We start from the raw sequence: 16,240 nt of genomic DNA on the forward strand, positions 1-16,240 counted from the left end.
CAAATAGTTTTTAAATGCAATGAGGATTTCTGCCTCTACCACCCTTTCAGCCAATGATTTCTAGACTGCCACCACCCTTTCGATGAAAAGATTTGTCAACTCCTGCCTAATCCCTGTACACGCCCTGCATCAACGGGGCAGAGGTGGAGATGGTTGGCAGCTTCAAATTCCTAGGTGTTCACACCACCAACAATCTGTCCTGGTCCACCCAAGACGACGCTACGACCAAGAAAGCACAACAGCACCTATACCTTCTCAGGAAACTAAGGAAATTTGGCATGTCCACACTGACTCTTACTACAGATGCACCATAGAAAGCATCCTATCGGGCTGCATCACAGCCTGGTATGGCAACTGCTCGGCCCAAGACCGCAAGAAACTACAGAGAGTCGTGAACACCGCCCAGTCCATCACACGAACCTGCCTCCCATCCATTGACTCTGATTTGATTTGATTTATTGTCACATGTATTAGTATACAGGGAAACGTATTGTTTCTTGCATGCTGTACAAACAATGCATACCATACATAGAGAAGGAATGAGAGACCGCAGAATATAATGTTACAGTTATAGCAAGGTGTAGAGAAAAGATCAACTTAATACGAGGCAGGTCCATTCAAAAGTCTGATGGCAGTAGGGAAGAAGCTGTTCTTGAGTCGGTTGGCACGTGACCTCAAACTTTGGTATCTTTTTCCTGACGGAAGGAGGTGGAAGAGAGTATGTCCGGGGTGCGTGGGGTCCTTAATTATGCTGGCTGTCTTTCTGAGGCAGCGGGAATTATAGATAGAGTCAATGGATGGGAAGCTGGTGTGCGTGATGGACTGGGCTACATTAACGACCTTTTGTAGTTTCCTGCGGTCTTGGGCAGAGCAGGCTCCATACCAAGCTGTGATACAACCAGAAAGAATGCTTTCTATGGTGCATCTGTAGACATTGGTGAGGGTCGTAGCTGACATGCCAAATTTCCTTAGTCTTCTGAGAAAGTAGCGTCGTTGGTAGGCTTTCTTTTTTTAAATATATTTTATTAAAGTTTTCAAACAAAATTTTTCCATTTTACAAATCAACATAAAAATAGTACAATAACTGTTAAATAACATTATTTAAATAATATAGTGAACTAACAAAGTAACAAAAAATAGTGCTCCCCCTCCTCCCCCCCCACGGGCCGCTGCTGCTGTCGATCTATTTTCCCTTAACGTTCCGCGAGATAGTCAAGGAACGGTTGCCACCGCCTGGAGAACCCCTGAGCCGATCCTCTCAACGCAAACTTCATCCGTTCCAGTTTTATGAACCCTGCCATATCGTTTATCCAGGCCTCCACGCCGGGGGGTTTCGCTTCCTTCCACATAAGTAGGATCCTTCGCCGGGCTACCAGGGACGCAAAGGCCAGAATATCGGCCTCTTTCGCCTCCTGCACTCCCGGCTCTCCCGCTACCCCAAATATAGCTAACCCCCAGCTTGGCTTGACCCGGACCTTCACCACCTTTGAAATCACCTTTGCCACTCCCCTCCAGTACTCATCCAGTGCCGGACACGACCAGAACATGTGTGTGTGGTTCGCCGGGCTTCCCAAGCACCTCCCACACCTGTCCTCCATTCCGAAGAACCTGCTCAGTCTTGCTCCCGTCATATGTGCTCTGTGTAGAACCTTAAATTGTATCAGGCTAAGCCTGGCACACGAGGACGAGGAATTTACCCTACTTAGGGCATCAGCCCACAGACCCTCCTCAATCTCCTCCCCCAGCTCTTCTTCCCATTTTCCTTTCAGCTCCTCTACCAGCGCCTCCCCCTCGTCTCTCATCTCCTGATATATTTCGGACACTTTGCCCTCCCTGACCCATACCCCCGAAATCACTCTATCCTGGATCCCCTGTGTCGGGCGAGCAGCAGAAATTCCCTCACCTGTTGCCTCGTAAACGCCCTCACTTGCATATATCTAAAAATATTCCCCGGGGGCAACTCATACTTTTCCTCCAGCGCTCCCAGGCTCGCAAATGTCCCGTCTATAAACAGATCCCTCAGTTTCCTAATTCCTGCTCGTTGCCAGCTCTGGAACCCCCCGTCCATCCTTCCTGAGACAAACCTGTGGTTATTCCTGATCGGGGACCACACCGAGGCACCCGTCACCCCCCTGTGTCCCCTCCACTGCCCCCAGATCCTTAAGGTTGCCACCACCACTGGGTTTGTGGTGTACCTTTTCGTGGAGAGTGGCAGCGGCGCCGTCACCAGCGCCTTTAGGCTCGTTCCTTTACAGGACGCCATCTCCAGCCTCTTCCACGCCGCCCCCATCTCCCTCCCTCATCCACTTACAAACCATCGCTACATTGGCGGCCCAGTAGTAGTCGTCCAGGCTCGGCAACGCCAGTCCCCCTCTGTCCCTGCTATGTTGCAGGAACCCCCTCTTTATCCTCGGGGTCTTCCCTGCTCACATAAAGCTCATAATGCTCCTGTCTATTTTTTTGAAAAAGGCCTTTGTGATCAGAATGGGGAGACATTGAAACACGAAAAGGAACCTCGGGAGAACCATCATTTTTACCGCCTGCACTCTGCCCGCCAATGAGAGCGGCAGCATATCCCACCTCTTGAAATCCTCCTCCATCTGCTCCACCAGCCGTGTCAGATTAAGTCTGTGTAGAGTTCCCCAGCTCCTAGCTACCTGGATCCCCAAATATCGGAAGCTCCTTTCCACTCTCCTTAACGGCATGGCATCTATTCCTCTTCCCTGGTCCCCGGGGTGTATTACAAAAAGCTCGCTCTTCCCCATATTTAGCCTGTATCACGAAAAATCTCCAAACTCCCTCAATATCTGCATAACCTCTGTCATTCCCTCTACAGGGTCCGCAACATATAGCAGTAAGTCATCTGCGTAGAGTGACACTCGATGCTCCTCTCCCCCTCTAACCACCCCCCTCCATTTCTTCGAGTCTCTCAACGCTATGGCCAGTGGTTCAATTGCCAACGCGAACAGTAATGGGGACAGGGGGCATCCCTGTCTTGTTCCCCTGTGTAGCTGAAAATACTGGCCATATAGGAGTCTGACCCATCTGACAAACCCCTCCCCGAACCCAAACCTCCTCAACACCTCCCATAAATACTCCCACTCCACCCTATCGAATGCCTTCTCCGCATCCATCGCCGCCACTATCTCTGCCTCCCCCTCCGCTGGGGGCGTCATCATCACCCCCAGCAGCCGTTGAACGTTGACATTCTGTTGTCTTCCCTTTACAAACCCTGTCTGGCCTTCATGCACCACCCCCGGGACGCAATCCTCTATCCTCGTCGCCAGCACTTTTGCCAGCAGTTTGTCGTCTACATTTGGGAGTGAGATAGGCCTATATGACCCGCATTGCAGCGGATCTTTATCCCGCAGGATTAGTGATATCGTCGCCTCCGACATTGTCGGGGGTAGTATCCCCCCTTCCCTGGCCTCGTTAAAGGTTCTCGCCAGCAGCGGGGCCAACAGGTCCACATATTTCCTGTAGAATTCCACCGGAAACCCATCTGGTCCCGGGGCCTTCCCTGCCTGCATGTTCCCCAGTCCTTTAGTGACCTCGTCCACCTCAATTGGCGCCCCCAGACCTGCCACCTCCTGCTCCTCCACCCTCGGGAACCTTAGCTGGTCCAGAAAATGTAGCATTCCCTCTTTTCCCTCCGGGGGTTGGGACTTATATAGCCTCTCATAGAAGGTCTTAAACACCTCATTTACCTTCCCTGCTCTCTGCTCCGTAGTTCCCGTTTTATCCCTAACTCCCCCTATTTCCCTCGCCGCTATCCTCTTACGAAGTTGGTGGGCCAGCAGCCGGCTCGCCTTTTCCCCATTCGCATATCTCATCCCCTGTGCCTTCCTCCACTGTGCCTCTGCCTTTCCTGTGGTCAGCCGGTAAAACTCCGTCTGAAGTCTTCGCATTTCTCTATATAGTCCTTCGTCCGGGGCCTCCGCATATCTTTTATCCACCCTCAAAATCTCCCCCACTAATCTCTCCCTTTCTTTGCCCTCTTGTTTCTCCTTGTGGGCTCTAATGGAGATCAACTCTCCCCTAACCACCGCCTTCAGCGCTTCCCATACTACCCCCACCTGGACCTCACCATCATCATTGACCTCCAGGTACCTTTCAATACATCCCCCCACCCTTCCACAGGCCCCCTCATCCGCCAATAGTCCCACATCCAGTCGCCAGAGTGGGCGCTGCTCCCTCTCCTCTCCTAATTCCAGATCCACCCAGTGCGGGGCATGGTCTGAAACGGCTATGGCCGAGTACTCCGTTCCTGCCACCTTCGAGATCAGTGCCCTACTCAGAACAAAGAAATCTATTCGGGAATATACCTTGTGGACATGGGAGAAAAAGGAGAACTCTTTGGCCAACGGCCTAGCAAATCTCCACAGATCCACTCCCCCATTTGTTCCACAAACCCCCTAAGCACCTTAGCCGCTGCCAGCCTTCTTCCGGTCCTGGATCTAGACTGGTCTAGCCCTGGATCCAGCACAGTATTGAAGTCCCCCCCCCCCCATTACCAGGCTTCCCACCTCCAGGTCCGGGATACGTCCCAGCATCCGCTTCATAAATCCCGGGTCATCCCAGTTCGGGGCATATACATTTACCAGCACGACCTCCTTTCCCTGCAATCTACCACTCACCATCACATATCTGCCCCCGTTATCCACCACTATATTCTTAGCCTCGAACGACACCTGTTTCCCCACCAGTATCGCCACCCCCTATTTTTCGCGTCCAACCCTGAGTGGAAGACCTGTCCCACCCATCCTTTCCTTAACCTAACCTGATCTGCCACCTTCAGATGCGTCTCCTGAAGCATGACTACGTCCGCCTTCAGTCTTTTTAAGTTGCCGAACACCCGGGCCCTCTGAATCGGCCCATTTAGGCCTCTCACATTCCACGTGATCAGCCGGATTGGGGGGCCACCCGCCGACTAGCCATCCCCTATTCTGGGCCAGCCCCCCGTCCGGGTCCCGCGCACACATCTATCCCCCAGGCGGCGCCTTCCCGTCCCGACCACCTCTTCTCTTCCCAGCTCCCCCTTGCACTCAGCAGCAGCAAACCAGTTAGTCCCGTCCCCCTCCCCCACCCCGCTAGATCCCCATCTAGCATGGCTACTCCCACCATGATGCTTCTGAAAGTCAGCTAACTCTAACTGACCCCGGCTTCCCCCGTTCTCTCTTTGACCCCCCTGTGTGTGGAGCTCTCTTCCTTCCTGCGCCTATCTTCCCGCCATCATCTCCATAGCGCGGGAAAAACCCCATGCTTTCCTATTGGCCCCGCCCCCTATGGTGCAGCTCCCTCATTCCCCATCCCCCTTCTCAGTCCCTTTTTCCACCGGCGCCCACATTTCTCCGTGTTCCCCCATCAAGAGGAGAGAGATTCCTCATCTATCGTTACAATATAATAACCCTCCCATTCCCCAATTTACATTTCTGTACCACAACCTCGTTGTTTCCCCCCCAACATCAGTCTCTCAGATCTAGTCCAGTTTCTCTTCTTGGATGAATGTCCATGCCTCATCCGCCGTCTCGAAGTAGTAGTGCTTGCCCTGATGCGTGACCCACAATCGCGCCGGCTGCAGCATCCCAAATTTTATTTTCTTCGCGTGAAGCCTTGGCCCGATTGAAGCTCGCCCTCCTTCTCGCCACCTCCGCACTCCAGTCCTGAATACACTTCAGGCATTCTCCCACCTGCTACTCCGTACCTTCTTGGCCCAGCTCAAAACAGTCTCTCTGTCCGTGAAGCGGTGAAATCTCACCACTATAGCCCTTGGTATTTCTCCAGCCTTTGGTCTCCTCGCAAGGACCCGGTGAGCTCCTTCCACCTCCAGGGGGCCCGTTGGGGCCTCAGCTCCCATTAGCGTATGGAGCAACGTGCTCACATAAGCCCCAACGTCAGCTCCCTCTGTCCCTTCGGGGAGACCTAGAATCCGTAGGTTCTTCCTCCTCGAGCTGTTCTCCAGGGCTTCCAGCCTTTCGATACACCTCTTATGTAGCGCCTCATGCGTCTCCGTTTTTACCACCAGGCCCTGTATCTCATCCTCATTTTCGGCTGCCTTTGCCTTCATTCCACGGAGCTCTATCGCCTGGACCTTTTGTGTTTCCTTCAGGCCATCGATTGCCAATAACATCGGCGCCAGCACCTCCTTCTTTAGTTCCTCCACACACCGTCGGAGGAATTCCTGCTGGTCCGGGCCCCATGTCGTCTGGGCTCCATCCGCCGCCATCTTGCTTCTTCCTTCTCTTCTCTGCCGCTGCTCCAAAGGATCCTTCACAATCTGGCCACTGCCACTGGTCCTTTCCATACACACCCGGGGGGACACCTTCCTTCGTCACCCCACACTGGGTTTGGTCTGAAAAAATTTCCGTTGGGGCTCCCGAAAAGAGCCCAAAAGTCCGTTAGAACGGGAGCTGCCGAAACGTGCGGCTTAGCAGTGCATCGCCGCAACCGGAAGTGTTGGTGGGCTTTCTTAACTATAGTGTCGGCATGGGGGGACCAGGACAGGCTGTTGGTGATCTATACATCAAAGAACATGAAGCTCTCGACCCTTTCTACTTCGTTCCCATTGATGTAGACAGGGGCATGTTCTCCACTACGCTTCCTGAAATCGATGACAATCTCCTTCGTTTTGTTGACATTGAGGGAGAGATTATTGTCGTCGCACCAGTTCACCAGATTCTCAATCTCATTCCTGTACTCTGTCTCATCATTGTTTGAAATCCGACCCACTACTGTGGTGTCATCAGCAAATTTGAAAATCGAGTTGATGGGGAATTTGGCCACACAGTCATAGGTGGGGAAGGAGTATAGTAGGGGGCTGAGGACACAGCCTTGTGGGGCACCGGTGTTGAGGATGATCGTGGAGGAGGTGTTGTTGCCTATCTTTACTGATTGTGGCCTGTGGGTTAGAAAGTTCAGGATCCAGTCGCAGAGGGAGGAGCCGAGGCCAAGGCCACGAAGTTTGGAGATGAGTTTCGTAGGAATGATGGTGTTGAAGGCTGAGCTGTAGTCGATAAATAGGAGTCTGACATAGGTGCCTTCCCACTGCCTTGGGAAAGCGGGCAGCAAAATCAAAGACCCCTCCCACCAGGCTTACTCACTCATCCAACCTCTTCCATCGGGCAGGAGATACAAAAGTCTGAGAACACACACTAACAGTTTCAAAAACAGATTCTTCCCCGCTGTTACCAGACTCCTAAACGACTCTCTTATGGACTGATCTGATCTCTTCACACATCTCCTCTACTGAGTATGCTTCACCCGATGCCTGTGTCTATGTATTTACATTGTGTATTTTATGTACATTGTGTATTTTTATGTTTGCCCTGTGTATTTTCTTTTCATGTATGAATGATCTGTCTGAGCTGCATGCAGAACAATACTTTTCACTGTACCGCAGTACATGTGGCAATAAACATATCCAAATCCTCCCATCAATTACTTTTTATGACCCCAGTTACTGATTTCTTTGTTTAGGGAAATAGGTCCTTCCTATCAATTTTATCTAGTCCCCTCATAATTTTATACACTTCAATTAAATCTCCCCTCAGCCTCTTCTGTTCCCTACAAAAAATGTCAGGCCTATCCAGCTGTTTCCTGTGTCTACGTTTCTCCATTCCTGACTACATCCTGCAAAATCTCCTCCCTGTATTCTCTTTAATGTGATCATATCCTTTCGATAATGTGATGATCAGAACTGTGGTACTCTAGCTGTGACCTGATTAGAGTTTTATATAGTCCCAGCAAAACCTCCCTATTAGAATCTCAATGGTTTATAATCTTATTAGCTTCAGCAAATAACAAAGTATCCCTGTTTCCTTCTTGACCAGCTTACACGTATGTGCTGCCTTCAGACATTTGTGGATGTACTTTCCAAGATACCTCTGTCTCTCCAACTCTCAGGACCCTACCATTTATTGTATATTCCTTTGCATTGCCCTTCCCAAATACATTACCTCACAGTCCTCAGGATTGAATTCTATTTGTAATTTTTCTACCTACCTGACCAGTCCATTGGTTACAATTGTGCAATCTACAGCTTTCTATCTATCAACAACACGACAATTTTTGCATCAACTGAAAAATTCTTACTCCCCTGTCACCTAAATGTAACTCCAAATCATTGACATATACCACAAAAAGCAACAAACAGCTTCCAGTCTCAAAAGCAACCATTGACCATTCCTCATCCTTTGCTTTCTGCCACTGAGCCAATTTTGGATTCCACTTGCCACTCACTCTTGAATGCCATGGGCTCTTACATTTTTGATCACACTGCTATGAGGGAGCTTGTCAAAAGTTTTGCTATCGCGCCGAGGTCCCAGGTTCGATCCCGGCTCTGGGTCACTGTCTGTGTGGAGTTTGCACATTCTCTCTGTGTCTGCATGGGTTTTGCCCCCCACAAGCCAAAGATGTACAGGGTAGGTAGATTGTCCATGCTAAATTGCCCCTTAATTGGAAAAAGTGAATTGGGTACACAAAATTTATTTTAAAAATGCTTTGCTATAATCCAAATAGACTACATCCATTGTGACACCCTCATTGACTCTCCTTGTCACCTCAAAAGATTTAATCAACAAATCCATGTTAACTGTCCTTGACTGATGTGTGCCTTTTTTTTGTTAGGGAGCAATTTAGCATGGCCAATCCACCTACGCTGCACATCTTTGGGTTGTGGGGGTGAGACCCACGCAAACACAAGGAGAATGTGCAAACTCCACACAGACAGTGACCCGAGGCAGGGATCGAACCGGGTCCTCGGCGCTGTCAGGCAGCAATGCTAACCACTGCACCACTGTGCCGCCACACCGTGTACCTTTCTAAATAACAATCCCTTTTTGTCCTAATAATTTTATCCATAATTTGCCCAAATCTGAGGCTAGGCTGACTACCTGTAATTACTCATCTTTTTCATCTTCCCTTTTCAGGCTATGGCACTACATCAGCAGTCACCAGCACCACGCCTGTTGCTACAGAAGGTTGGAAAATGATAGTAAGAGCCACTCTTTCCTCCCTTGCTTCTCTTAGTAGCCTGGGATACCTTTATTTTGGGCCTGTTGATTTATCAAAGATGCTAAGCACCTGACTATTTTCTCTCTCATTTATCCCATCCAATGTTTCATAATCCTCTTCTTTCATTAAGATGTATACATCAATTCCCTCTTTTGTAATGGCAGATGTAAAGAAACATATCCAAGTTTTCCACCTTCACACATGTTACCTCTTTGGTCTCTAATCTGCCCTACTCTGTCCCTTAGTTAGCCTCCTGCTTTTTACATACTTAAATAACATATTTGACATCACTAAGGGCAGCACGGTAGCATAATGGTTAGCACTATGGCTCCACAGCTCCAGTGTCCCAGGTTCGATTCCCGGCTTGGGTCACTGTCTGTGCGGAGTCTGCAAGTTCTCCCCGTGTCTTCGACGGTTTCCTCCGGGTGCCCTGGTTTCCTCCCACAAGTCCCGAAAGTGCTGTTAGGTGAATTGGACATTGTGAATTCTCCCTCTGTGTACCCGAACAGGCTCCAGACTGTGGCGACTAGGGGCTTTTCACAGTAACTTCATTGCAGTGTTAATGTAAACCTACTTGTGACAATAAAGATTATAAAATAATATATAAAAAACTTGCCAATATATTTTCATGTCCTAACTCTGCTTTTTAAAATTACAACTTAATTTCACCCCTGTATTTCTATCCCCCTCTAGGTTTGCTGCAGTATTGACCTATCATCAGAAAGGTGCTGAAATTGAAAGATTCTTTTCAGCAAGTACAGAGCTAAGGAAAATGTGGGGTGATGAGAGTGGCGGGAAGGGGAAAGGACAAAGGCAGGTCTGTGACAGGGGAAAGGGGCAGGAGTGTTTACATAACAAAAGGGGAGATGGTGCAAAGCAGAAGGGGGTAGTAATGAGACAGGCAATGAGACAAAAGATGAGTCCAGAGGATGTGTAAATGTAACAGACGATGATCAACAGATGGACAGGGAGGGAAGCATGGAAGATCAGAAAGGAGAAAGCGCCTGTGGCTGGGAACATGGTGATTAGAGTCAGGTAGATCACCAATCTCCAGGTTGTATTTGAATAGGGGATGCCTACTCCAAGCAGAAGCTCACACCTCCTCACTCCCAGCAGTTTTGATGCAGTCTCCCTCCATGCTATCTGAGAATATAGGAGCAATGGTTAAATCTAAAAGTGTTAAATGGTGCTGAGGCTAAAAAGCTGTAAAGTCTTGGGAAATGTTCAAAGCCTGGCTGTGTGGAAAGATTTTGATTTTGATTTATTGTCACGTGTACCGAGGTACAGTAAAAATTGTTCTGCGTACAGTCGAGGCAGATCAATCCATGCATGAAAAACAGGACATACGATAAATACGCAATGTAAATACATAGATATAGACATCAGGTGAAGCATACGGAGTATAGTGCTACAACGGTAGAGAAGATGTGTAGAAAGATAAGTTCAGTCCATTAGAGGGCAATTCAGGAGTCTGGTAACAGTGTGGAAGAAGCTGTTTTGAATCTGTTGGTGCATGTTCTCAGACTTTTGTATCTTCTGCCGATGGTCGAGGTTGGTAGAGAGAATAACCTGGGTGGGAGGGGTCTTTGATTATGCTGCCCTCTTTCCCAAGGCAGCGGGAGCCAACAGATGGGAGGCGGGTTTGTGTGATGGAACCAAACAATGCAAAGAACGTTTTCAGAAAAGTGGCAAATGTAGAAAACAACAACTTGCATTTATTTATTTATTCATTTTTCTAAATTTAGAGTACACAATTTTATCTTCCAATTAAGGGGCAATTTAGAATGGCCAATCCACCTACCTGCACATCTTTGGGTTGTGGGGGTGAAACTCCACACAGACAGTGATCCGGGGCCGCAAGCAAACCCGTGCTAATCCGAGGCAACAGTGCTAACCGCTGCGCTACCGTGCTACAAATTGCATTTATATGGCACCACTAATGTAGAAGAAAAGTCCAAAGAAAATAATGGGTACCATGTTAAAGAATGGTGAAAATAACAGGACATTTAGAGAAAGAAAAGGAGTAAGAGTCCGAAGACCAATCTAGCAGAACTCAAGGTCAAAAGGACTCAGAAGCCTGACATTCCCAGTGTCAGTGCATCTCTCAGATGGGATGCGGCAGTGTTCTGTGATTAGCTTTATCTGCTGTGGGCGACACTGGGTGAGAGTGAATGTTCTAAGAGGAATTTGTGAACCGGCACTTAAATCATTATCAGTAAGAACCAGAGGAATTTGACAATTCCAACATTAGCACTTGACTAAGTGAAGCTGCCTAACCATAACAAATGTTGGGAATAAAAATTGGATCAGACATTAAAATAATCGACAGGCTAACACCATAGAGGATACTTCATGAATGTTAGTAAAACAGGAATAAACATTTGTTCTAATTATTTCCCTGCCTCTCTTGATGATGGTAGGGTCAGTTGTTATGATCTGTGCTATGATCTGGGCTCTGCAGGAAGACTGACTCCACTGGACTTTTGTGGTCAATCGGAACGGCACGTGCCTGGCAGGGGCATCTATACAAAGGTTCAATTTGGGGCTGCTATATTTAATTATCACTGGATCTGTATTGTATTGCTGTTTGGGTCAGAGTCCAATACAGTTGGATGGTTGCCTCTTCACCCCCTCTTGGCCAGCCTCATTATAGTAAATGCAACCAATTCCAGCCCATATAGGGTTTGATGTTGGCACTTCATCAGAGGATAGCTGGAAGAAATGTGTCAACAGCCTTTTAACGGGCTGTTAAAGGCTTTTGGAAATATGTCAAGGAATGCAGATACCTAAACCTAAGTGAGTGTGTAGACGGATAATGTAATTAGCCTTTAAGAGTTATTGCAGCCTTCCCATAGATAATAACATTCTAGGAAAAGTGCCTGGCAAAATAAACAAGGAGGCAGGAAACAGGAGAAATTAAACTTTTACCAATTCCTGCCATGAAATGGTGCGAAGCTAAAGGGGGACAAGTAATGAAACAAAAGATGGGTCCAGAGGATGTGTAACTGTATTAGTTCAGTAGATAGGCAGGGAAGCATGGAAGGTCAGGAGAGGGGAAAGCTCCTGTGACTGGGAATGTGGTGGAGAAAGTCAAGTAGATCCCCACTCTACAGGCTGTGCAAAGTTGTCAACCTGAGGCCAGAGTGAAATTTGGCCAGGCCTTCATTTGCACTAGGCCAGGGTGCAAGGAATGGCAATATATTCCAAGTCAGGATGATGTGTGGCTTGGAGGAGGACTTGAAGATGGTGGTGTTCCCATGCACCTGCTGCCTTTGACCTTTTGAAAATATGTTTATTAAAAAATATTTCATATTAAACAAACCATCCGAAACAATCAAACATAAATACACAATAGAAGAGAGAAACACACATTAGCTTAAACACAGCAACTAAACTAAACCCCCTAACAGCTGACAGTGACTACTACTTAAAAGGGGAAATAAATGATTGCCAACTTAGTTAGAAACTCTCCATCGGTTCCGTAATGGTATATTTGACCTTCTCCAAATGTAGAAACGAGATGAGGTCATCCAACCAAGCTGAGGCACGAGGTGGAGTAGGAGACCTCCACCCAAGCAGAATTCACCTTTGGGCTACCAATGAGCAAAGACGAGGACATCTGCCTTCGCCCCAGACTGTACCACCGGAGAATCTGACGAATATGGCCACCAATGGACATGGATCCAATTTTTTTTTTAAAGTATTTTTATTGGAATTTTAACATTTAATATCAAAATTTGCACAACACATAAATTGATAAAATACCAAAAAAAGTACAAGAACAACAACCCACAACACATATATCCCAGGTTATCACTGTATGCGTGACCATCGTCTTCATAATCACGTTTCCTTATTTACAGCGGTATACACCAGGCTTTTTCAAAGTGGGGGTCGCGACATGTGGGTGGGTCGCGGGCAGATGTAAAAAGGGTCACAGTGCACCCTGAAATTAATGACTGGGTAAGACCAGCAAGATGGAAAACAGAAAGAATGTCAAAAAATGACTTTTGTGAGGGGAGATAAGAGAGAATGCATAGCCCAGGAGTGAGAAGCAGAGTGGACTGGCAATCTGACAGACATCTCCACAGCAAGCCGGACAGTTAGCTGTAATTTGGAACCAATACAGCACGGTAGCACAGTGGTTAGCACTATGGCTTCACAGCGCCAGGGTCCCAGATTCGATTCCCGGCTGGGTCACTGTCTGTGTGGAGTCTGCACGTTCTCCCGTGTCTGCGTGGTTTCCTCCGGGTGCTCCGGTTTCCTCCCACCAGTCCTGAAAGACGTGCTGATAGGTAATTTGGACATTCTGAATTCTCCCTCAGTGTACCCGAACAGGCTCCGGAATGTGGCGACTAGGGGCTTTTCACAGTAACTTCATTGCAGTGTTAATGTAAACCTACTTGTGACAATAAAGATTATAAAATAACATATAAAAAACTTGCCAATATATTTTCATGTCCTAACTTTGCTTTTTAAAATTACAACTTAATTTCACCCCTGTATTTCTATCCCCCTCTAGGTTTGCTGCAGTATTGACCTATCATCAGAAAGGTGCTGAAATTGAAAGATTCTTTTCAGCAAGTACAGAGCTAAGGAAAATGTGGGCCTAATGTAAGCCTACTTGTGACAATAAAGTCTACTGTTATTATTAACATGGACAAGACTGTAGCCGAGTAAAAGGACATCTGGTCATCATCAATCAATCCAATTCTTCACTGAACTGAAGACTTTCAATCAGCTAACTTTAAATTGAGTAGCTTTTCAGGATCTCCAAGCAAGAGACTCAGTCCCTATTTCTGTAGAGAAGCTAGCACCTACAAGCCCTAGCACAGACCCCCACCCTGCAAGCCCTAGCACAGACCCCCACCCTGCAAGCCCTAGCACAGACCCCCACCCTGCAAGGCCTCGCACAGACCCTCACCCTGCAAGCCCTAGCACAGACCCCCACACTGCAAGCTCTTGTACAGACCCCCACCCTGCAAGCCCTAGCACAGACCCCACCCTGCAAGCCCTAGCACAGACCCCCACCCTGCAAACCCTAGCACAGACCCCCACCCTGCAAGCCCTAGCACAGATCCCCACCCTGCAAGCCCTAGCACAGACCCCCACCCTGCAAGCCCTAGCACAGACCTCCACCCTGCAAGGCCTAGCACAGACCCCCACCCTGCAAGCCCCAGCACAGACCCCCACCCTGCAAGCCCTAGCACAGACCCGCTCCCTGCAAGCCCTAGTACAGACCACCACCCTGCAAGCCCTAGCACAGACCCCCACCCTGCAAGCCCTAGTACAGACCACCACCCTGCAAGCCCTAGCACAGACCCCCACCCTGCAAGCCCTAGCACAGACCCTCACCCTGCAAGCCCTAGCACAGACCCCCTCCCTGCAAGCCCTAGCACAGACCCTCACCCTGCAAGGCCTAGCACAGACCCCCACCCTGCAAGCCCCAGCACAGACCCCCACCCTGCAAGCCCTAGCACAGACCCGCTCCCTGCAAGCCCTAGTACAGACCACCACCCTGCAAGCCCTAGCACAGACCCCCACCCTGCAAGCCCTAGTACAGACCACCACCCTGCAAGCCCTAGCACAGACCCCCACCCTGCAAGCCCTAGCACAGACCCTCACTCTGCAAGCCCTAGCACAGACCCCCTCCCTGCAAGCCCTAGCACAGACCCTCACCCTGCAAGCCCTAGCACAGACCCCCTCCCTGCAAGCCCTAGTACAGACCTCCACCCTGCAAGGCCTAGCACAGACCCCCACCCTGCAAGCCCTAGCACAGACCCCCACCCTGCAAGCCCCAGCACAGACCCTCACCCTGCAAGCCCTAGCACAGACCCCCACCCTGCAAGCCCTAGTACAGACCACCACCCTGCAAGCCCTAGCACAGACCCCCACCCTGCAAGCCCTAGTACAGACCCCCACCCAGCAAGCCCTAGCACAGACCCCCACCCTGCAAGCCCTAGCGCAGACCCCCACCCTGCAAGGCCTCGCACAGACCCCCACCCTGCAAGCCCTAGCACAGACCCCCACCCTGCAAGCCCTAGCACAGACCCCCACCCTGCAAGGCCTCGCACAGACCCTCACCCTGCAAGCCCTAGCACAGACCCCCACCCTGCAAGCCCTAGCACAGACCCCCACCCTGCTAGCCCTTGCACAACCCCACCCTACAAACCCTAGCACAGACTCCCACCCTGAAGCCCGAGCACAGTCCCCCACCCTGCAAGCCCTAGCACAGACCCCACCCTGCAAGCCCTAGCACAGACCCCAACCCTGCGAACCCTAGCACAGACCCCACCCTGCAAGCCCTAGCACAGACCCCCACCCTGCAAGCCCTAGCACAGACCCCCCCTGCAAGCCCTTGCACAGACCCCCACCCTGCAAGCCCTAGTACAGACCCCCACCCTGCAAGCCCTAGCACAGACCCCCACCCTGCAAGCCCGAGCACAGTCCCCCACCCTGCAAGCCCTAGCACAGACCCCCACCCTGCAAGCTCTAGCACAGACCCCCACCCTGCAAGCCCTAGCACAGACCCTCACCCTACAAGCCCTGGCACAGACCCCAACCCTGCAAGCCCTAGCACAGACTCCCACCGTGCAAGCCCTAGCACAGACCCCACCCTGCAAGCCCTAGCACAGACCCCCACCCTGCAAGCCCTAGCACAGACCCCCACCCTGCAAGCCCTAGCACAGACCCCCACCCTGCAAGCCCTAGTACAGACCCCCACCCTGCAAGCCCTAGCACAGACCCCCACCCTGCAAGCCCTAGCACAGACTCCCACCGTGCAAGCCCTAGCACAGACCCTCACCCTGCAAGCCCTAGCACAGACCCCCACCCTGCAAGCCCTAGCACAGACCCCCACCCTGCAAGCCCTAGCACAGACACCCACCCTGCAAGCCCTAGCACAGACCCCAACCCTGCGAGCCCTAGCACAGACCTCCACCCTGCAAGCCCTAGCACAGACCCCCACCCTTCAAGCTCTAGCACAGACCCCCACCCTGCAAGCCCTAGCACAGAACCCCACCCTGCAAGGCCTCGCACAGACCCTCACCCTGCAAGCCCTAGCACAGACCCCCACCCTGCAAATCCTAGCACAGACCCCACCCTGCAAGCCCTAGCACAGACCCCACCCTGCAAATCCTAGCACAGGACCCCACCCTGCAAGCCCTAGCACAGACCCCCACCCTGCAAGCCCGAGCACAGACCCCCACCCTGCAAGCCTGAGCACAGT

The sequence above is a fragment of the Scyliorhinus torazame genome, chromosome 7, assembly GCF_047496885.1.
Source record: "Scyliorhinus torazame isolate Kashiwa2021f chromosome 7, sScyTor2.1, whole genome shotgun sequence".
NCBI classification, from domain to species: Eukaryota; Metazoa; Chordata; class Chondrichthyes; order Carcharhiniformes; family Scyliorhinidae; genus Scyliorhinus; species Scyliorhinus torazame.